General features: G+C 36.7%; 1 protein-coding gene across 9 annotated transcripts in view; it reads left to right on the top strand.

The window, feature by feature from the left end:
- The window catches only part of MARCHF1 (membrane associated ring-CH-type finger 1), an 857,900-nt gene that overhangs the window by 418,068 nt on the left and 414,959 nt on the right, over positions 1-24,873 (top strand).

Here is a 24,873-nt window from a genome sequence, read left to right as displayed (position 1 = left end):
GAACAGATGGTCTAGACAGCTTTCCGTGGTAGATGAGTTCCCTCTTTGTGAAAGTGGAGGCTATAAATCCTTTTAAAGCCTGGGTTCAGAAGCCCCAAAATGTCATTTTTCTTATTTTCTATTGGTCAAAATAAATTCTTCCCGAATTCATCCCAAATGTGAGATTTTGTGCATCATACAATGAAAAAATTTTCAAGAATGATCTCTCTTCTTTTACAATAATTTTACCTGTAATTTTAGATTACAGTAGATCTTAAAAGACCAGCCAAGGTAACTAAGCAATATAAAAAAAATCAAGTAAGAAAATAGAATGAATAAAATATTCTTCAAATTGTTCAAATTGACTAACTCTTACTCTTAATAAAAGCTAAATTTTAAATGTTATATGTTGTGTAACCCCAGGTTTTTCCTCAATATGTAAAATAGTCAACATCTTACATTTTTAAGGAAACAATGTATGACAATGTTCTTTGTCAAAAGAAACAAAAAAAGACGTATCATTTATCCATTTACAAAACTAATCATTATTAAATGCCTGCTACATTGTATGTGTTAAGCTTCTGGACACTGAATATCCATTGGGAAAGGAACAAAGTCCATAACTTTGTAACAACAGTCATCATATCTAATTTTCTAGTGTAAAGAGATGGATAATAAATATTTATGTATTAAGTCAGATGTTAAATGCAATGACCAAACACACACACACACACACACACACACACACACACTTGATTGAAAGTCATTTGGGAAAGCAAATTTTGCTATTTTAAAGAGCTCAAATTATAGCTGTCAGAGAAGGTAAAATATGAACATCTGAAGGCAAAGATGTTCCTGTGCAAAGGCCGTCAGACAGGAATGTTATAAATGTTCTAGCAAGAATGGCTGAAGCAGAAGTGAGGGAAAAAAGGGAGTTGAGAAGTGTCCAGGGAACAGATATGGAGAGTCTTTCGGGCTCTTATTGCAAGGTTCTGTTTTTTATTCTAAATGTGAATAAAATATGATTGGAAATATTCATTTTTTAAAAGACTTTCTGAATGCAGCATGGAAAATAAACTTTAGAGCAACATGAATTGAGCAGGGAGTTCATTAGGAGGCTATTGCAGGAGCCTGTGAAGAGACAAGTGCAGATCAGTACCTGGATGGTAATTGTGGATGTACATAGAGCTGGTTAGATTCATGATATACAATGTAAGTAGAGTGGATCCACTTACAGGGTGAAAGCTGGGTGTAAAGGTTATAAATTGTAGACAGTGACTTAAATTTTTTTGGTGTGAGAAATTCCATGACTGACAAATAGAGCTATTTCTTTACCAGGAAACAATAGAAAGAGTTAAGTTTCAGAATAAAGGAAAACAGGAGTTCAGTTTACATGTATATATCTGCCACCTATTAAAGTAGATGCTCACTCAATTTGATATCTCACTTCCCTTCTTCATTACTTTTTTGGGGACTAAAACACATTTTTAAAAAACTTTTTTAAAAAAGCTAAGCTTTTGACAGCAAAACAAAGCATTCTTGATAAGAACTTTTGTATATTCAAAGCAAATTTCAAATCAGTGGATGATACAGTTTCCTGAGCAACACAAGGCCATTTACTATGTTTTATACTAGTTTGGTTCTGCTGCATGGACTTAACCATAAGAAACTTTAGAACTACTGTTAAGGTTAATTTTTCATTATAGTTACTACACATATACGCAGAATTTTGAAAATACATTTGTCACATTATATTAATGATGGTAAAATTTAATGCATGATTTAGAATGTAGTATCACAGTTTAATTAGCTATAATATTTTCAAAGAAAAAATTATTGTCAGCTGTAACTAGAAAATTTCTGTTAGTAAATTCAAATAAAATGTATTAAAACATTCAGATTCTATTGTTTACCTTTATATAATTATTTAGCATTTAAAAATAGTAATTAATTTAATAAAAGTCACATAGAGTCTCTATATTTGGAGGAAAAATAAAAATCATTTTCTGAAGATTCTAATAATATAGCTATAAAGTGAGTAAATCTTCTGAGTTAGGTGAGAATGGGTTAGCCATAGGGACTCTTGCTGGTTGAACACTTAGCTTCTTTTGACTAAATGTATAACTATCACAGTAAGTTTCGCTTTGTAGTCTTTTGATGAAGACACAAATTTATAGGTGTTATTATTTGAAATTGATAAACATACTATTTAAATGCTAATGCAGATATTTAATATTGAGAGCCATGTTACCACTCCGTATTGTATTTGTTATTTGTTCATTGTCCCCCAAACCACTTATTTGTTATCTCAACACATAAACTGTGTTGTTTACTTAAAATAATTTTGCACTTCATATTACAATTTTGCATATAATATTGTCTGTTTCACTGATATCGTTCCTATATTTTGTTGCCCTTAAAGAAAATGTTCCCCCGGTATCATCTTTATTTGTTGCTTAAAGAAACAGTTAAGTAGCATGAAAATCTTAGTACTAATTAACTAGTGGGCTAAAGAATACTATCTAGTCCCCTCACTGAAATTGTGACATTCGGACAACAGTACTGGTTTCCTTTGTTAGCTAATTTACCAGTGACATTAACAATGGCATGTCCAAGAAAGAAAGTCATCATATGTCTTATTATTCATGTAGCAGTTGTTCATTCAAGAAATATTTTTGAACACTTACTATATGTTAGACATTTTCAGTAAATATTTATTGAATGACTAAATGACTTAGGAAATCTAGCTTGAGACTATGATTTGAGCAGACTTTCTTTTAACTTTCTATTGTGGAACAATTTTAGATTTACATAAATATTATGAAGATACTACAGAGTGTTCTGATACACTTATTACCCAGCTTCTCCTGATGTTAACATCTTACATAATTGTAATTTTTCATATTACTTTTGTCAAAACTAAGAAATTAACATTGGTACGATGCTATTAACAACATACCTTTTTATCTTGGATTCCACCAGTTTTTAACTTACCTCTATTTTCTATTCCAGGATCCAATTCAGGATCCATATTGCCTTTACTTGTCATGTCTCCCATCCCTTTCTATTTGTGATAATTTTTGAGCAGCTTTTTTAGCATCTGTGTTCAAAATACATGTTCATAGTTTCTAATATATATTATTGGAAATAAAACTCATTTATTTGTCAATTCACTGGACATTCATCAAGAATCTGTCACAATACACTGCACTTGGCACTGGAATATTGACATGACTGGAATATGCTTATCCTAGAGAGGGTCACAATCTATTGTAAGCAAAGAATTTCAGCCATGACATAAGTGCTGTAACAGAGGATTGGGAAGATATAAATGAAAGCCCCAGATTCTGACTGGAAACGTTAGATATGATCTTCAAGAAGAGTGAATGAGTGAGACAGGCAAATCAGAGTGCTTCAGATCAGGGAACAACACACGCACGGGCACAGACGTGAGAAGCACAGCCCAGTCACAGACAGGACGGGCCTGTGGAGTGAGTGCATGAGTTGTGAGAGAATACAATGGCCAGGCAGCGTCAGATTCTGAAAGCCTGTGTGTTCTGCTGAAAAGTAAAGTGTGGACTTCATGTCACAGGCAGTGAGAGCCATTAAAGTTTTTTTGTTTTGTTTTGTTTTTGTTTTTGTTTTATTTCCCTCAAAGCAGATCCTATCCTCTATTATGTGAGAGAGCTTGCTATAAGATCATTAAATCATTCTGGAGAGTTACTCTGGACTGTTAGACTTTTGTCCAGAACACTATGTTTCTTTTCTTTTTTCTTTTTCTTTAATGTTCAATAAGGATTAGGAAAACCATTAGAACTAAAGGTGTATTCATAAACATTTTTAGAAGTTATCCCTCCCCAAAAGTAAATTTTACTATAAAGCATGAAAACATACATTCCACCAATCCATTGTCCAAATTCCCATATTTCTTAAAAATAAGAAATATGGGCATGGATGGAATCAGAGACTGTAGAGGAACACAAAGAATGTTGCTAAAATCTGGAATTGGTTTCCTGAAGGCAGACAAATGTGTTACTTTTCTAAGAAGATTAACATTTAAAAATTTCAAACAGTCTATAGTTTGTTGAAATCACCAAGCAAGTATCAAATGAAGCAATTTTATTCTGAATTTATACAAGGTGCAAGGGGCAAAATTATAGCTCTTAAAGCATGGCTAGGTGGTTTTGTGTCTCTGAGTGTGAGAAGCCAGTCTTATTTAGACATTGCCACTGAATGTGATGTCAGCATCACCAGGGAGCGATTTGAATTTGTAGCAAGATCTCCAGGTGATTTATAAACACATTCAAATTTTAGAAGCACTAATTTAAGACCTTGTTTATTAGATTTTTAAAATTTTATGAAGAAGTATGAGATAGCCATAAATAAAATCATGGCTATAATTTGTTTTTAAATGAAGAAATCACGTCAAGACAATATGAACATGCGAAAATTCTATAAAGGAAAGAACATTGCATACAATTATGAATCTTTTAAAATATGCATTTTATTTTTACCTAACAGTATCTGAGGGACAAATGAGAAAATTGTTTTTACGCATCTCTAAATGTCACCTCATTATATTTCACTTCTACTGATTATGTATTTTTAATGAGTAAATGAAATTTGCTATATTAATCATCCAAGAAAGTTTTAGACATGGAGTTTAAATGCCAAGTATTTTACATAACATATAAATATTTGGATTTATGCTAAACAAAAACATGACTTTTTCAAACTCTGAATTTCTTGGGAATTAGTGATGCTCTCTTAATATTCCATGTGATTTTTATGAGAACTATAATTTCCTATCTTATTTTAAGGGAAATTTTAATAAGTGAAAGAATCATTTTACCTTTCACAGGACCTATGTCTTTTACCTAGTTATTTCTTTATGTATTAAAAATGTCTATTCTGAGCTTACTGTACACAACCTATTGTTAAGTTGCAGCCATTTTTGTTATGGGGAAATTAGAACCAAAGTCTGGGACAGTAGCCTGCTCATGAATAATCCTGACGTAGTTTTTTATTGGTATTAATGGAAGACAAGCGTTAGAGGACTTTTTCTGTAAAATGCCAGATAATAAATATTTTAGGTTTTGTGTCTCATTCACTCTCTTATCTACTCAACTCTGCCATTGTAATAAAAATGTAGCCAAAGCCAATATGTAAACAAATTAGCATATATGTATTCCAATAAAACTACATGAGCACTGAAATTTCAATTTCACATGATTTTATTATTCTTTTGATTTTTTTAACCCCTTAGAAGTGTAAAAACCATTCTTAACTCATAGGCTATGCAAAATATGCAGGATGGATTTGGACTCCAGGCTATAGTTTGCTGATATCTACTATAAGACATTGAGTATGTGAATGTATGTTAACAGTGGATTACTATTGACTTTGGGTTTATTAGAAACTCGATTAATTTCTTGTATCTATAATATTGGCACTATATATGTAGATCTGAGAAGAAAAACAGAGGCCAAAAGAGAAAGAAGCAAAGAGAACTAAAAGTCATTGTGAATCTACCATGTATTAAACTACTATGTTGTCAGCATTTTATATATTTCATCTTGTTTAAACTTCACGACAGCCCCATGAATGGCTTGATGACAACCATTTTACACATGAGAAAAAAATCAAGCCTTAAATGACTTTTCAAAGTCATACAGCAAGGAAGTGGTAGAAATAATCCAAGTCTGACCCCAAATCCTGAAATATTTTATATTGTATCACAGTAGCCACGATGCCTCACCCAATAGGATGCATGCTATGTACTAAAAATATTTATTTTTATAGGAAGGTGAGGGAGACCCTCACAAATAATGCAATATTTGTTTGGAACTTTGAGATGGAATTCTGACAGGTAGCTGGAGGTTGGAGGAAGGCATCCACATATAGGGGTGTAAAAAGCTAAAGAGAACATGGAGGTCAAAAAATGGCAGGTGAATGACCACTTCTGAATTTCCAGTGGACATGACATTGTCTTTCATTTCATTCCTCTTGACTTTATCTTTCTTTGCTTCTGCAACTTTTAGCCTTTCTAGCCTGATGAAAATGGATTGGCTCACATTCTTCTTTTTACTTATCTGTTTTTGTTCTTGGCCCAGATTTTCAAAAGATAACCTCAGAGCTTCTCACCTGCCATTTCTGAGTCCTTAGGAAAAATTTCAGAAGAAGCCTCTTTTTCTTTGTTGGTTGTCATATAAGCCTTTTGACTAATTGTGCTTGGTGGTGTGCAGTGATAAAAGACAAGGGAGATAGCTGGTAGGCATTGTGTCTTTCATATACCATTGACTTTTGTACTTTCTCAAAGCAGATTACAGCCACATAGCTATTTAGATGATATGCAAATTATATGTGGTCACAGTATTTGGGCTGGATCATAATTACTACATAGATGGAGTGGTGAATGTCTCATTAATACAAATAAGCACCTCATGCAGACCCTCTTTTTGTTGTATGCATGCTGAGAAACACAATCCACAATTTTCTCTTAATGACCCAGTCTCATATTTTATAACATGCTTAACATTTAAGCACTTTAATTATTTTCTTTTTAGGAATCCCTTGTAGCCCAAAGAGATGGGGTAGGACATTGAAAATATTAGTATAGAAGCTTTGCACTAGAGTGTAGAGTAAATTTTATAAAAATATGAGAGAAGTTTACCCTAACAGAGATTTCACATGTCTTTGGTTTAGCATTTTCTACAGTGTGTATCGTTATATAGGATAAAGAATAAAAGAATGTGTGAAAGAATCTCTCATAGATGAAATCTACTATACTAAACAGTGTTTGACTTTGATTTAGGAAATGGAAAATATGTCTGTATGTTTGCAAGATCAAACTCAAATATATGTTTCTCATGGCCTAATGCTTACTTGGGGAAAAACAAGCAATTTTCATGGAGTCTTAAAGGGGTAGGAGAGCAATAGAATCTTTGTTGCTACTAATAACTACTTCTCAACATTTAAGAAATGTTCTCTTCTTTATAATGCTAAGTTATATCACAAAATGAAAAACAAGGAAGCACAGGTGCTTTTATAATTTTATAAAAATGTTGACCTCTATAATTCACAGTGTGTAGCATATTTGAAATGGTAATCTGGGGACTGTCTGCTTCTGATAATATCGTTCTAAGGTACCTTCATGTATAGCTTATTGAGATAACAAATATTTGAGAAGATATAACCAGGAGCGTAACTCTTACTTTCTAAAGTATACTTTCAGCTGATCTAAGCTATCCCTAGATCTTTAAAGTCAACTGACTTATCCACAAGACCTTTCTAGGAAGGCCTCTGAAAACCAGCTGTGAACTGCAGTACAGCACTTGCCTTTGACAATTACTCTGGTCCCCTTTCTGCTTTACCTTTCTGATATTTCTCTTTCTCTTCCTTATTTCCCAGATTGTAGTCCTTGCTCCCTTGGAGGCTTCGTTTCAGGGATAGCTTCAGTCAATCATTCAGACCTTTTCCTCTCGTTCCCTCTTAATTGCCCAGACTTCATTTTTCTTTTGGTTTTAGCTTTGGTTTTGGTTTTGCCTGTGTATCCTCTACCAGGAAGTAATCCTCCTACTCACTTAAATTGGCATATTTTTTTCAAACTCTACTATCCCTAACTTTACTGAAGGCTTACACCTGTGTTCATAGTTACATGCATCTAGATAGCAAATCTACTTCATAGATGAGAGTTAAGGACAAGGGTTAACGGTGAAAAAAAGAGCCAGGAATTTTGATCAATAGACCTAAAGATAAAGTTACAGATATGTTTATGGAAAAGTGCAAATATATCTGGCTATTTCCAGATGCAGTAAACCTTTTTCCCTCCAATTTCCTTTGCTTCTGTTAATATCAGTTTTTCTCATTTCATCTAAATGTTTTTGTTGGAGTTTAACTTATTTTTCAGCCTAAAATCAAAATAAGTGAAGTGATATTTTTGTGTGCTCTCATTTTTTGGTAGATACTCTGTTCAGTTTACATGACTTGACTCTCTCTGATACTATGACATTTCATGCTTTTGCAATAACTGTAGTGGTCTCTAAATTATTAAGTTGCTTTGCTCATTAGGGCCCTGAACAATGTTCTGTGGAGCTCATGTCAAGATGAGAGTTCTTCTAACATCAAGGAAGAATGGATTTCTTTAGATCAATTTCTTGAATATGTACTTTTCGTAAGTTTACATACTCAATACAAATAATCTTATAAATTTGTATGTTTGATCTCCCTAAGTTAACATTTATACTATTTAAGCATCACAGTGTGGACAAAGAACTTTATAGTATCACATGTAGTAGCCCATCTGGAGCAGCCGCTGCCATGACGCTGGCTGCAGTCGCAGAGGTGTGGATGGGGCTGCATGCTCCACGGAGCCAGCGGGAGCTGGAAACAGGAAGAAGCCATGCCCCCTTCCAAGTTGGAGGGGCAGGAGCCCCACCCTCCTGAGCACCACTGCCTAGTCAGGGCTGCAGACCCAGACATCTCTACACTTTCTGGGACCAGGAAGCAACCCCCGCCCTCTGCCGCAGGCTCAGAAGTGCCTGCTCCTGATGCCTGGCCTCTCCCCATTCTGGATGCCCACTCCAATTTCAGAACGAATTTGTGGCACAGTCTGGATGCAGTCATGACCTGGCTGGGTGTGCACACACTCGAGGCAGCACTGACACGCCAGTCCCCTGCCAGCTTGGCCCCCTCTGGACTTTGGGTGCTGACAAGCACAAGAGGGAGTCCAAGGGCAGGGCTAAGGGTGGCTCAGAGCAAGCTTGCAGGCACCCCTCAGCACAACTTGGGTGCTGTGGGCACTGTGGATGACAAGTTAATGGCGGCAGGAGGCAGACAGGCTCCCAGGCAGAAAGGGGTGGGTCACCAGTGAAACCCCACCTTCAGGCTGGGCCTGGCCTGTGCCCTGGGGGCCAGGCTGCTGGAGTGAGAACTTATGGTGCTTTTCCTGGCCCCACCCATGACCACCCATGGACCAATCAGCACACACTTCCTCTCCTCTAAAGTTCATAAAAACCCGGGACTCAGCCAGACTCCAGCAGTGGATGACCTGCCTATGGAGAGGAGCTACCCACATTGGGTCTCCTCTCTGCTGAGAGCTGAACAGAGGACAGGAAAACCTGCCTGCCTAGTGGAACTATCCAATGTGGGTCTCCTCTCTGCTAAGAGCTGAGTAGAGGACAGGACAACCTGCCTGCAAAGAGGAGCTACTCACTGTGGGTCTCCTCTCTGCTGAGTCCTAAACACTCCAGACACACTGCCTGCAGAGAGGAGCTACCCACTGTGGGTCTCCTCTCTGATGAGAGCTGAGCACTCATCAGGACAACCTGCCTGGAGAGAGAAGCTACCCACTGTGGGTCTCCTCTGAGCTATTCTGTTGCTCAGTAAAGCCCCGCTTCATCTTGCTTACCCTCCACTTGTCTGTGTAACTCATTCTTTCTGGACATGGGACAAGAACTTGGGACCTGCTGAATGGCAGGGCTGAAAGTGCTGTAACACAAACGAGCTGACACAGCCCCCTTTCTCACCACATTATGGATGATGAGAAGGAGAGAAGAGAGGATAGACGAGCTGCAGCCCTTTGGGGAGCACAGCCCTAGACCTTCACAGCCAGGGCTGTGACACCCTCTTTGGGGCTTTGCGGTTCCTGTCATCTCCAAGCTTCTAGGTGCCACTGTGTTCCCCAGTACCAGCCATGGAAGCCGTTTGCAGTACTCCTGGTCCATCTGCAGCCTCACGGGGAGCTGGCACCTGTGCAGGCGCTTGGAGCTGCCTGCCCCACCGCAGCCGGCATGCTTGGCTGTGCCGGACCCCATGCTCACTCACTCACTCACATACCCATCACCACTCTGCACCTGGCTTGCCCTTAGCAGGCAAGGGATCCAGGCCGGTAGTGAGAGTTGAGTGCAGACTGCCAGGCCAAGTGGGCAGAATGAGCCCAGCGGGCCCAAGCAAAACATGGGCAAAGGTGCTATTGGCCACAGAGATTTCCCACTGGAAAGATGACACCCCAAGGATCCTGTGACAGTACTATGGGTCAGATGGCTCCTTGATTAAAATCTTGTTCTCCATTCACAATCCCCTAGACTTGGTGTTTCTAATTTGTGGCTTTCTCGCCCTTCAACTTGTTGTAGTAATCATTGTCTTTTTAAAGCTTTTATTCACTTTATTGCTAAAGCTAACATGATATTTCAAAGTTGTTGCTGATTGTTCCATTAAATGTAGACTTTCCTTCCTGTTTATTCTTATTTTCCACAGTTCCTTCATTTTACCTAATAATTGAAGTGTTCTACTTAGGTTTTCTTCTTGTCTTTACTCCTGTTATTTGTTTCATTTAGAATGGCTTCTCTGCTCTCCTGTATTTAACTGCATCCTGCACATAATTATAAGCCCAGCTCATGTCCTGTCTACATATAGGCTTCTATGAAAAACAACCTATCCTCGATCAGTCTTTAATTTTCTTTGTATAGACTGTATTGACTGAAATACCTGATGACTAATCATATACTACTTTTTTTAACTTGCTTGTGCTATTTCCTCAAATGATTCTAAACTTCACATATGTGAAGAATTAAAGTTTAAAGTCTTAAAGTACTGGACATGTAGTAAATTCGTAGAAGATTACTCTTCCTAAGAAGGCTGCTCTTTCCTAATGAGAATAAATGTGCTCTTTTTACTATATTGGGACATCTACAATAGTTTAACCTCTAAGAATTTGCTTCTTAATATGAAAAAAGTCTAGCTAATGATATTACCTGATTTGACTAATGAACCATTAAAACAAAGTATACCATGTGATGCCATTTTAGGACATTGGTTATTTGGTTTAAAATGCCATTGCATGTTTTGTGCCCTTATTGTCATCAGATAGATCTTTGTTCTGTACTTAGATTTGTAATGTGCTATAGTAGAAGACACACCATGGCAAAGAAACAAGATAGATTGGTGAGAAGGCAAATCATGTAATCAAGAGAGAGTAGTGGTGGCTGATGATTAGAAGTAGAGAAATCTACTTTGGGGAATATTATTGCATACCTTTAGAATTTTGCTAATAGCCAATAGAAATGAAAATGTTACATCATATAGTTATTTTTCTCCTAAGAAACTAACTATAAAGCAGTTTTTAGTACTTAGATATGAAATGGAAAACTATGGTAAATTATTATAAACTAAAGGTAGCTCAGATCATACACAAGAGGAAGCTACGTTACCTCAAAGGCAGATGGCTTCTAGACAATATAAGCTACTCTACTAGTTTCCTACTTCTACCACACATTTAGTAACCTAACACACCACACATTTTATTATATAGTTATGAAGTTGAGAAATCTAAAATTGGTCAACAGAGCTTATTTCTTCAAGAGGCTCTTGGATAGGAATCATTTATTTACCTCTTCTGTCTTCTAGAGGCTGTGTTCATTTCTTGGCTTGTGGCCACACATCACTCTCATCTCTGGGTCCAGTGTTACTTCGTCTTCTCTGACTCTGACACTTCTGCCTCCCTCTTATGTGGACCCTGTGATTATATTGGACCCACCTGCATAATCCAAAATAATCTCCCCATCTCAAGATCTTTAACTTTATTATATTTTCAAAATTCTTTTGGCCACATAAAAGAATAATATTCACAAATTTCAGGAATTAGGACATGGCCAACAGTTTGGGAACATTATTCTGGCTACCATAGCTACTAAGATTATTAGGACCACAGCTCATCATCTTCCTACTCTAAGAACCTGGAAAAAATAACAAAAAATTAAAAATCTAGTATTTTTAGACAATATATTTGTAACTGAGTTATTATCATATAAAGTGAAAAGCCTTCCTATAAGTGAATTCAAATTGAAAATTGCCATGAAGTACAATTTTCCAATATATTGCTTCTCATTTACACCATTTCTAGGTACACTTGCTGAGTCAAAAATATTCAAATAATTTTTCATTATTTGCTGAATATGCTATGTTCATTCATATTCCACAAGCTCGTATAAAAGGTAAATGCTGCCTACTTTAAAAAAAATCTGTAAACAAGAATTCTTTATTTAAATACAGATCTGGAATGTCTTTATAGAATTTGATAAGGTATTCTAATGGTGTAGAGATAACATCTTAGCAAATTGTTGCAGTGATATTTCAGGTGCATTTTTATAAATAATGCAAGTCCATCCATGGAAAATAGATATGGGAAATTGAATCACTTTTTAATTGCTGAGGGAGACTACTGAAATGCCACTGTGCCTTTAAAAGCATGGCCACAATCGTGTAAAATTAGCAAGATTACTGAAAAATAGCTCATTGTTCACTTGTGCTCAACATAATCTGAAGCCTTTGGGAGAACATCAAATGAATGTATGCATGGTCTTGTCTACCAATCTGTTTGGGGGAGATTAGGGAAATAGTCACATAAACTAATTTCATTAGAAATTGGGAGATGAAAATAACTGTCTTGGACTAGAAGAATCAGGAAACGTTCCTGGGGGATATTATTCTTACCTTGATCCATACAGGTGCATTGGATAGGTACAAAAATACAATAGACCAAGGTATAAAATTGATTTTTAAAAAGATTAGGGTGAATAGAGAAAATCAGGACTATAGAGAGATGATATTATGGGATCTATTTTGGAAAGATATTATGGGGTCAGGTTAAATGACTCTTTATTTAAGGACAAGTGGAGAAGTTTGGGCTTGATAATACAAGGATATTTAAAAATCAGTCAATCAAAGAAACAAAACCCTGGAGTGTAAAGCCCTCTCTCTACCCCAGGCACATAGTAGAAAATATATTTGCGATGTTGAGAGGAAATGGTGGAGATTTTTGTCTTTCTTTTATTTTCACTGATATACCAAGTGCCCAGAGTGATGCCAGATATGTGTTTATTGAATGAATTAATTATTTTCCATATATTTTTGTAGCAAATCAACTTTAAAATTAATGTTTTACTATAAAAGATATAACATCAATTTGGTGCTATATGGAATTAAGTGTTTTTTTTAAATGTACTAAAAATACAGGTTGAGAAGCTGGGTTTGATATTTTCCATAACAGAGACCTAAAAACTAGGGAATCTGTGAGACTGTAGAGTCTCCACTCAGCATTAGAAGGTGACTCGGTTCAGGCTTTTCTCTAAAGCTGAACCATCCTTAGACACTCCAAGGCAGTAGAACCCTTTTCAAATGAAAGCTTATTTCTTAAACTGACTAAAAAGCAGAGTATTTTAACAGTCTTCTGTGGTAAACCTCTGAGTGTATCCCTTTTGTATTTGTAATGTTTTATCCATTGAAATATCAAGATTACTCAATAAATGAATTAGGTGTGCACAGAGGAAATGCAATTTTCAATTAAATTCATATGCAAAATATTGAGTTGCTAATAATAAGCTAGTTTATGGAGATAATGAATTATGCAACTCCTGTAAAGATCTGTCCTTGTTGCATTTCTGGAACTGACTTCAATAATTCAGAAAGACCTAGGCTGTTGTTCTTTACTAACTTAACTGTTAGATACACTAATTTAGAAATATTATTAGTGGTGATTTTAGATAACATTTCAAAATTACTCTACTTGCACCTGCTCACCATAATCAATCCCAAACAGATTGACAGCTATGAAGATATATGCTTATCATAAAATATCTCATTTTATAGGACAGCAGAAATGTTTGATTACCTTATTTTCTCCTTGTAGTATTGACTCATCTAGTCTCCAATTGGAGAGTTAAATAATTTGTAAGGTTTTATGAAAAAGAACCCCAGAAAAAAAAATACCACATCTGGCCAACAACCAGGATTTCAGAGAAAATTAGGAGAAAACCAGACATTTCTGTAAAGAAATAGATAACATGTGTGACATTATTTTCTTGAAATCTTTGGGAGTGGAAGCTAGCATAGGAATTATTGGAGCATCTCAGATGCCTGAGATGTAGCTTTTGTGGGTATTGCTCATGTGTGTAAGACAATATCAGTTTGTATTTTATCCGTACCCTTAAGGCTGTACCATCAATTAGCTGATGTATGGAGATTGAAGGATGAACCAGCAACCTGTGCTTGAAGTTCTTAGGTCCTAGGGATATGAATAGTCAATGGATACAGGTGGCTTTATGGTTTTCATCCAATGTCTGTATCTCATCATTTTAAATTGATATTACTCTTGCAAAACTTGAATTAACCAAATTGTCATGGATATCTGTGGACATGGGGCTGAATGGAAGAGTAGAAAACCAGATTTCTGGTTAAAAGATTCATGCCCTAATGAAATGCCTGCCTATAATTAACATGATTTTTAGAATGTTACATTTCTACTATTACCTCAGTTTCCAAGAATTGCAAGTTGCATTTTTTGGAGTGGATGTTAAGATGAATTGGGACTTTAGGATATTTCTTAGATATTAATACTTGGGAAAGAAAGTGGGAGGAAGTGGGATGGAGTGGAGGAAGAGTTGAAATGCAGTGCAGATCCGATACAGCCTTGGCCAACCAGGAAGGAAGCTCAAGGAAGAATGTGGCACATCAGAGTTACCCAAAAACTGGCTCAAGCAGCTGGGCCTTTATCCTGTTACCTTGCTCACTTGGTCACTGGTTGTGGACTTCCCCACAAAAGGTGTGACATCAGGTGAAGCAGTTTTCTGCAGCTGAATCAAATCTAAAGGAGGCAACACCTAGAGTCTTATCTACTGACCACACTGACTGCAGCTAGACAACTCCCTCCTTAAAAGATAGCATATTTCTGGCCAGGCATGGTGGCTCACGCCTCTAATCCCAGCACTTTGGGAGGCCAAGGTGGGTGGATCACGAGGTCAGGAGATCGAGACCATCCTGGCTAACATGGTGAAACCCCATCTCTACTAAAAATACAAAAACAAAACAAAACAAAAATTAGCCTGGTGTGGTGCCAGGCACCTGTAGTCCCAGCCACTCTGGAGGCTGAGGCAGGAGAATGGCGTGAACCCGGGAGGCGGAACTTGCAGTGAGTGAGATCACATCACTGCACTCCAGCCTGGGCGATAGAGCAAGACTTGGTCTCAAAAAAAAAAAAAAAAGACAAAAAAAAAGCATATTTCTGTGTTTACCATCCTGAGTCCGTAAATGGTGCATTTTAGTAAAGGGTTGTATTAATGGTAGGGTATGAACAATAAGACGATATATATCGCTTAACATTCTGTGAATCTTGTTTGTAGCCACCTTAAGCCCTGGTTTAAATTCCTTGGAAGGCTCTACAGCAAGCCCAAAGATGGAGGTGTGGTTTTGTTTTTGTTTTTTTTTTTTAACTTCTATTTTAAGTTCAGAGGGACATGTGCAGATTTGTTACCTAGGTAAACTTCTCTCATGGGGATTTGTTTTACAGATTATTGTGTCACTCAGGTATTAAGTCTATTACCCATTAGTTATTTTTCCTGATCCGCTCCCTCCTCCCAACTTCCACCCTACATCTACAGTAACCAAAACAGTTTGGTATACTAGTACAAAAACATACACATAGGCCAATGGAACACTATAGCCCAGAAATAAGGCTGCACGCTTACATTCATCTCACCTTCAACAAAGCTAACAAAAACAATGGGGAAAGGACTCCCTATTCAATAGATGTTGCCAGGATAACTGCCTAGCCATACACCGAAGATTGATACTGGACCCCTTCATTACACTATACACAAAAATCAACTCAAGATAGATTAAAAACTTAAATGTAAAATGCAAAACTACAAAATCCCTGGAAGACCACCTAGGCTATACTATTCTGGACATAAGAACTGGCAAAGCTTTCATGACGAAGACACCAAAAGTAATTGCAGCAAAAGCAAAAATTGACAAATGGGATCTAACTAAAGAGCTTCTGCACAGCAAAAGAAATTATCAACAGAGTAAACATATAAACTACAGAATAGGAAAAAATTTTTGCAAACTATGCATTTGACAAAGGTCTAATATCCAGCATCTATAAGGAACTTAAACCAATTTACAAGGAAAAAACCTCATTAAAAAGTGGGCAAAGTATATGAACAGACACTTTTCAAAAGAAGACATACATGCGGCCAACAACAAAAAAAACTAGTGTATCCATTTTGTTCTTTTTTTGGAAGAGAGGTTTTCTCCAAATAACTACAGTTTCACATTGAAGGGGGATATTGGTTGATGGTCTCGAATATGAAGAAAATAATGAGTAAGAGAAAGGAGAAAGCTAAGGTTGAGAGGAAATGGTTTCAATTTATTATAAGGGAGACTTTTTTTGTCGAACAGAACTGTCCTAAAAAGATCTGGGGAGGTAATCAGTTCTTTCCTATAACTCCCTATGGGGAGGAATAAATAGGGGAAAAACATTTTGTGTGCAGGGCCATTGTGAAGATGCATATCCCTTCAGTTCTCTTATCATGCTATATTCTACCATCACTGTAAAATTACTTGGCATGGACATTATATATGGAAATTGGGCAGAAGTGTATTCAAGGTGGAAAACCATCCTTTTAAACATGCACTTTCATGACTCTCTGTGCCCATGTAATCAGTCACTTATTTCATCAGTTCGGGTTCTTAGGAGCACTGGCCTGTTAACATATGTAGCATAAAGTCAGGAAGCTGTCCAAGGGGCTTATTGAACAATTCTCCTTATCATCATGGTGTAAGACTTGACAAGAGCTGTAATTAGACGGAGAAATATCTGTGTTCTTACCCAGAAGGGTATGCTTCTAAAAGAACTGTATACAAAGGACAGAGTCGGAATCCATGACTAATGTCTTTGTTTCACTTTATGCTACCTGGTGTACTTTGAGAATAACTTCCAAATTGGACATGGGGGAAATGGTCACTTTTCCAAGGAAATGATGATGTGAAACCTTACCGCTTCACAGATATTTTACAAAATCAGTCTGTAACTTATGAAATATGTAATATAAAGCAATAGAAAATAAATATTTTAACATGCTGTTTTATTGTTCATGAAACCAAATACAACAGTTTTTACTGAGAAAGTGTTTTACCTTTAACCACCTCTTCACACTCAACTTCGTGTATCAAATATTTGACTTGGACTAAAAAGTAAACACAGAGAAGAAAGTTCTTTTGGCTTGAGAAACAAAATATGGAAAGAAATAGGATTATTTTATTTAACTTTATTATTTCTGAGTGTAAGTTAACACTCTTTAAAGTTGAAACATAAATTTAAATAGTAATTTAAAAACATTTTTATAGCACTTACTATATGCCATTTTAAGTACTTTCCATATATTGAATCCTTTAATCACTGCAACAACTCTGTGATATAAACACTTTTATCTCCTTTTCATAAATGAGAAAACTTGGGTACTTAAGCACAAACTGTTCTTTAGGGACAAAGCAGAAAATGCAGGAAAGTCTCTGAAGGACCAGGGATAAAGGGAAGTCCATCTATTGGGCAGAACTTGGAATAGTATATTTTGTTGTTTGTTATGTATGGACTGAGAAGGACCCAAAAAGGTCACACAAAGTAAACAGCAAGGCAAGGATATGAAAGTAGGAAGAGTCATCCAGAATCCAAGCATTTATCCTTTACTTCTATTTAACCTACATAACTAATTCTAATCCGATACCTACGTTTTCCAACTGGTGCCACATCTGTCATGTTTATCTCTGCCTCAACATTTACTCATGTTCTTTCCATTTCATGGTTTCTTGGAATGTTCTTTTCTTCTCTTTAACTTATTTGACTCCGTTCAGTGCCTAGCTCAATCCTAACACCTTCCTGAAGCTTTTCTTGACAACCACAGCCAAGACTGAGTTTGCCCCTCTTTTCACTCTTAAAGCTTACAGTGTTTGTATCATACAAGTCACTACTTAAATCTTTGAAGTATCCATTATTATTTCTATTTTAGATAAAGTCATAGACTTTCAGAAAAAAACAAGTTACCCTCTCAAGGATACATAGCCTGTTTAGCAGAGTAGGATTCAAGCATAAGACTTCTAAATTTAAGCAGGGTGCTATTTAATCCTTGTATTATTTTGTCTTTAGCTACGTTGGAAACTCCAAGGAAGAAAATATCATACCTTATACCTCTACGTCTCTCCAAATTTACTACTATGATGCTTGACATAAAAAATAACAAAAATTATGAAAACAAGTATTTATTAATAGTTTACTCTGACCCAAACTTTATATATTTATCTCATGTTATTCCTTTAGCAACATTTAGCAACATTTTGAAGTAGGAACTCTTATTACTCCTGTTTTCCAAATGAGGGAAAATCCTTTAAGAGATAATCAACCAAATGGATATATACTGTGTCCTTTTTAATTCTTGATATATTTTTCCAATGCTGATTCATAAGCTCAATATTTAATAATTTCACTAAGACATACAAATATTTTATAAAACTAAAGAGAATCCCAGTAAACAGCTATGTGATTTGTGTCGTCTATGAACAGAGTACTTTTTGAACTTTTGATGTTACACCTGATGCATTTCCCATCCTGTGCAAAGATCCAATGGTGGACAGAGAGGAAACACATATGAAACACACACACACAAACACACACACACACAATTTATTACAGTATTAAGGTATTTAACTACCATATGCATACATATTTATGTATAAGCAGGTATATCTTCTGCCTCTTTCTGGTATATTTACAGATATTTACAGAACTAGATAAATATATACATGTATATATCAACACCAGTGCAGTAAAAATAGAATATTTAAATAAATACGAAGGGAGGCACAAATAATTTGCATGAACAGGTGGCTTGAACTCCTTTTCTTAGTCATTTGTGAACTGCCATTATATAATAGAATATCATAAATTTAGTGGCTAAACAACAGAAATTTATTTCTTTGTTTTTTAGTCTGGAAATTTCAAATCAAGACACTAGCTGATTTGGTGTCTAGTAAGGGAATTCTTCCTCATTTGCAGATGGTCATCTTATTGTATCATCACATGGTGGAGAGTGGAGAGAGGAAGAAAATTATTTCCTGTTTCTTCTTAGAAGGGCACTAACTCCATTCATGAGGGTGTCACCCTCGTTACCTTATTATCTCCAAAAGTCCCACCACCTAATACCATCACATTTATACGATTTAGGATTTCAACATATCAATTCTGGAGAGACATAAATATTCAGTCCATAACAGTCCTATAACACCTTTCTATTCTGCATTGAATTCTCTAGTCAGTTCAAACATGTGGTATCATAAGCAGTTCCTTAGGATTAATAGTTCTGCATGTTATGCTGACATCAGCTGAAAAATGCTGCGTAATTAAAACCCCAACCACAAATGTCCCTGAAAAGCAGTGTCAAAAGGCCATCTTTCAATTGGGCAGAACTTGGAATAGTAGATATTGTTGGCCTTTTTGTCTGACTTAAGATACACCCAGAAATAAAGAGATAAACATATTTGTCATTAGTTGCTAACAGTTGGTTTGATGGTCAGGTATGTAGAAAAATATCAGAGTTGGTAAACTGATGGCAAGGAGCAATGGAGAAAAGCTATGTGGACGAGCCTCTCAAAATGAGCATAGAGTGTGAAGAGTAATTATCACAGACCACCCACTACAGAGGACACTTTGAATAACAAGATAACAAGAAAATATGTTCTGTGGATACCAGTCAGACTTTTCCCTAGCGAGCTAACATGCACAATTGATGCAAATGAGTCATCTGCATCAGAGATCTTACCCAGTATCAAGCTTTATTAAATAATTATCAAGGACACAGGAAGTCAAAAGGCTGAAGAATAACAGATGAGGTCTCTACATGAGGTTGTGGGATCAGCTCACATAGTGAGCACGTTTAAATTACAAAACACCTCTGCTTTATATCCCAGAGAGTTTCCCAACCGTGCCTGGAGCTGTGCCTCAAAGACTGAGAGTTCTATTTATTGTAAGTCATCTTTAGCCAGAAATATACTGCTCAGGGCATTTCAAATGTAAAGTCTCTACCTACTAGCAAATATAATCAGTCTAATTTACCAGAGGGTTAGTAAGAAAGGAGATTGCACCAGGTCATCTGCCTTTTTTTCTTACCTTAAGTGCTGATACGGTTTGGCTGTGTCCCCACCCAAAATCTCATCTTGAATTGTAATAATCCCCACATGTCAAAGGCAGGACCAGGTGGAGATAATTGAATCATGGTGCAGGTTTCCCCTATTCTGTTCTCATGATACTGAGTGAGTTCTCACCAGATCCGATGGTTTTATTTATAAGGAGTTCCCTGATTCCTGCTTCACTCTGCGCTTCTCCTTGCTGCCACAATGTCAAGAAGGATGTTTTTGCTTCCCATTCCACCATGACTGTAAGTTTCCTGAGGCCTCCCAAGCCCTGTGAAACTGTGACTTAATTAAATCTCCTTCCTTTATAAATTACACAGTCTGGGGTATTTCTTCATAACAGCATGAAAACCGACTAATAAAGGTGCATCGTTCAGGTTAAAGGCAGAAGTGGATCTTTCTTTTCACCCAGCAACCCAGGTAGTTGTTCAGTGTGCCAGGGTACCATGTGGCCATTGTGGCAGAGCTAGAGGCTACGTAGTTAGCTCCACAGTGTGTACTTTTCCTTACCAATGCATATCTGGCTGCCACCACTACTGAATGCCTAACTCTTTTAAGAGCAGAGATCAGTACAAAACCCTCAAATGGCACCTTCCCAATGGGGGCCAGCCAGTCACCTCATTGCTGAGTGATTGCATGCCTTACATCAGGGAGGAGATGGTAATTGCCATCATTGGATTGAGATTGTATTGTGGATATACATTTGCTTTTTGTGCCCCAAAGCTTTGTATTAGCACAAATATCTGTGGCCTTATTTACCTTCATTTTATTTCACATAACATTTCCTAAGACCAAGATCCTTATGTCACACTAAAAGAAGTGTGCCAAGTAGGTTCACATTCAGAGAATTATCTGGTTTTATTCATGTACTTTATCACTGTAAAGCAGGTGGCCTGAGAGGATGGTGGAATGGTCTATTGAAAACTTAATATCAGTGCAATTTAGAGATCATCTCCTGTTTTAAAAAAGAGATTTTATCTTATATAATGGAAAATATGTTTTGAGCCATTGACCAATATGTTCTGTTATGTGCCCTATAGCCAGGATATATGGGTCTTGGAATCAAGGGGTGGAGGACGGAGTCACAGCTCTCACTATTTTTCTTAATAATCCATTTAAAAATGTTTTGCTTTATTTCCTATAATTTAAACTCTGCCAGTTTCAATTTTTTACCTCCTAAGGAAAAAGTGCTTTCAGCAGAAGACACAATAATGCTTTTAGTGAATTATAAGTTGAAACAGCCACTTGGCCAATTTGTGCTTCTCTTGTCATTCAACCAACAGGCAAGTTATTGCACTGGTTGGCTTGATTGATCCTGATTACAAGGAAAAATTAGATCAGTACTCCAAATATGTCAGCAAACCAAAAGGATTATCTAGGATGCCTCCAAGTCCAACTGCAAACGTTAATGGAAAATTATATGTGTGTGTGTGTGTGTGTACATGCATGCATGTGTTATATGTATGTATATATTTATGTTACATTTATATATGTAAAACCACTAAGGATTCAGATATCCTAGGAGTAAAGATTTGAGTTCATTCCTTTTTTCCAAGGACAAAAGGCATATGACATTGATAATAAAATAAAGAAGTTAAAAATTCTACTGCAGCTTTTGTTATTAACTATAAAATAAAAACTCTACTCTGCATATTTTTATCATATATTTGGGTATGTGAGAATATATATGTGTGTATATATATGTTTGTATGTATATGTATGTATTGGCTAATTTCTTTTTCTCTTCCCTCATTTCGTTTATTATTTTATGTAAGGCTTGGTGGTGGTGGCTTACATTAGGGTTTAGCCTTGAGGTTGCAGAGTATTCCAGTGGGACTGTAACTGAAATAGAGGACTACTGAACATCACTAGACAAGTATAAATTATGGCCACTTAGAGATGAATACGTGGGAGTTTAGCTTTTATACCACCCTTGTTAGGGAGAAGGTGAGAGTGATTTCATTTATACAGCTATACATTTAACTTGTTATATGGCAGCATAACACTGGTATTGTTTTGAATGGAAGTTCAAGTATGTATACATGACCACCAAGGATGAACTGTGTCCCAAAGCCACTCTTATGTACTCTTCTTGGAGAGGAGAGGCTGTGCCTGAGGCTCTGAGAACTACCTTCTCTTTTCAGCTATTGGTTTTACCTAATTGGGGATACTGAGGAAAATGAAAAGGCAGGGAGAAAAATTTTGTTTATATCAACTTCATTCTAGCAGATGGTGTTTCACACAATCAACTGCAGTTGGTTTACATCTCAAGCTGGTATAGTCATTTCCAGAACCAGCCTTGATGTGCACACACAGAGATACCAAAAGCAGATGGGTAGTGCCTGCTCCCCAGAGGCCTCAGTCCCAGGTCACAATGTCCAATCTCCACAACCTTGAAGTACCATCATTAGCCAAGCATCACACCATCCTCAGAGATCTGAGCCTCAGCTCCTAGTGTACTCCTCTCTGAACTTCTCAGGTACAAGAATTAGTCAAATATATTTGGGTTCTCAAAAGAAATAGAAGCAACAGTATATATACAGGCATGCCTCATTTTGTTGAGGTTCACTTTTATTGCGTTTCACAATGCAATTTTGTTGTTTTTACACACCGAAGGTTTGTGGCAACAACCCTGTGTTGAGCAAGTCTATCTGCACTGTTTTTTCAATAGCATGTGCTCACTTCAAGTCTCTGTTCCGTTTTGGTAATCCTCACAATATTTCAAACTTTTTCATGGTTATTATATTTGTTATGGTGATCTGGGATCAGTGATCTTTGATGTCACTGTTGGAGTTGTTTTGGGACACCCTGAATCATGCCTACATAAGACTGTTGTGTGCGTTCTGACTGCTCCGTCGTCAGGCCCTTCTCCTGTCTCTCTCCCTCTCCTTGGACCTCCCTATTCTCTGATACACCACAAAACTAAAATTAGGCCAACTAATTACCATACGATAGCCACTAAGTGTTCAAGTGAAAGAAAAAGTCACACATTTCTCAATTTAAATCAAAGACTAGAAATAATTAAGCTTAGTGAGGAAGGCATGTTGAAAGTTGAGATAGGCTGAAAGCTAAGCCTCTTATACCAGTTAGCCGAGTTGTGAATGCAAATGTAAAGTTCTTAAAGGAAATTAAAGTTCTACTCCAGTGAATCCATGAATGATAAGAAAGCAAAACAGCCTTATTGTTGATATGGAGAAAGTTTTAGTGGTCTGGTTAGAAGATCAATCACCTACAACATTCTCTTAAGTCAAAGACTAATCAGAGCAAGTTCCCAATTCTCTTCAATTCTGTGAAGGCTGACAGACTGAGGAAGCTGCAGAAGAAAGGATGGAATCTAGCAGAGGCTGATTTATGAGGTTTAAGGAAAGAAGCCATTTCCATAACATAAAGAGCAAGGTGAAGCAGCAAATGCTAATGGAGAAGCTTCAGCAAGTTATCCAGAAAATCTAGCTAAGATAATTAATTAAAGTGTCTACCTTTAAAAACAGATTTTCAATATAGGTGAAAACATCCTTTTATTGGAAGATGATAGATACCACCTAGGACTTTCATAGCTAGGGAAGATAAGTCAACGCCTGACTTCAAAGCTTCAAAAGACAGGCTGACACTTTTGTTAAGGGATAATGCAGCTGGTAACTTTAAATTGAAGCCAATGCTCATTTACCATTTAGAAAATTGTATGGCCCTTAAGAATTATGTTAAATCTACTCTGCTTGTACACTTTAGATTAAGCAACAAATCCTAGATGACTCTAGAGCTCTGATGGAGATATACAAGGAGATGAATGTTGTTTGTATGTTTGTTAACACAACACCTATTCTGTTGTGTTGAGGTAATTTCAACTTTCAGGTATTATTTAAGAAACGCAGTTTTTAAGGCTGTACTGTAGCTGCCATAGATAGTGATTCCTTTGATTGAATCTGGGCAAAATAAATTGAAAACCTCTGGAAAGGATTCATCATTGCAGATGTCATTAAGAATATTTGTGATTCAGAGGAGGAGATCAACATATCAACATTAAGAGGAATTTAGGAGAAGTTGACTTCAGCCCTAATGGATGACTTTGCATGGCTCAAGACTTCAGAAGAGGAAGTAACTACACATGCAGTGGAATTGGCAAGAGAACTAGAATTAGAAGTACAGCCTGAAGATATGACTGAATTGTTAGAATTTCATGATCACACTTGAACAGACGTGGAGTTGCTTCTTTTTTTTTTTTTTTTTTTTTTTTTTTTTTTACTTAAAAAAGAGTTTTTAGAGATGGAATCTTGCTCTGTCACCCAGGCTGGAGTGCCATGACATGATCATGGCTCACTGCAGCATTGAAATCTTGGGCTCAAGCAGTCCTCCCACCTCAGCCTCCCGAGTAGCTGGGACTACAGATGCATATCACCAAACCTGGCTATTTAAAAAAAAATTGCAGAGATGAGGCATTGCTATGTTGCCCAGGTTTGTCTGAAACTACTGGCCTCAAGCAATCCTCCTGCCTCAGCCAGGAGTTGCTTCTTATGGATAAGCAAATAATGTAGTGGTTTTTTGTTGTTGTTGTTTATAAAATATAATTGTATTTTATGTTACTCTGCTGTTACGTAGGGCATATCATTTTCACAAGGCTTTTTTGAGACTACAGTCAGTGATAAGCAATGCCCGGTAGTGGTCCAAATCTCTAAATAACAATACTAGACAAACTGGACACCCCCACACATGTGCACATATCTGCATGGAAAAGTACTAAAGCTTTAGACTTGGACTTGTGTACTTTATTTTCCCTTTGTAGTGTATTAAGAAATTACATATACTTTAATTTCCCAAAAGCAATGCTTGTATTCTGGCAGCAACATGCTACTTGTATTACACAGTAAAGTGAATACCAGA

This window comes from Pongo abelii, chromosome 3 (genome assembly GCF_028885655.2).
Source record: "Pongo abelii isolate AG06213 chromosome 3, NHGRI_mPonAbe1-v2.0_pri, whole genome shotgun sequence".
Taxonomy (NCBI): domain Eukaryota; kingdom Metazoa; phylum Chordata; class Mammalia; order Primates; family Hominidae; genus Pongo; species Pongo abelii.
The sequence above is the reverse complement of the archived record's forward strand: the minus strand, read 5'-3'. Positions and strand labels throughout refer to the sequence as shown.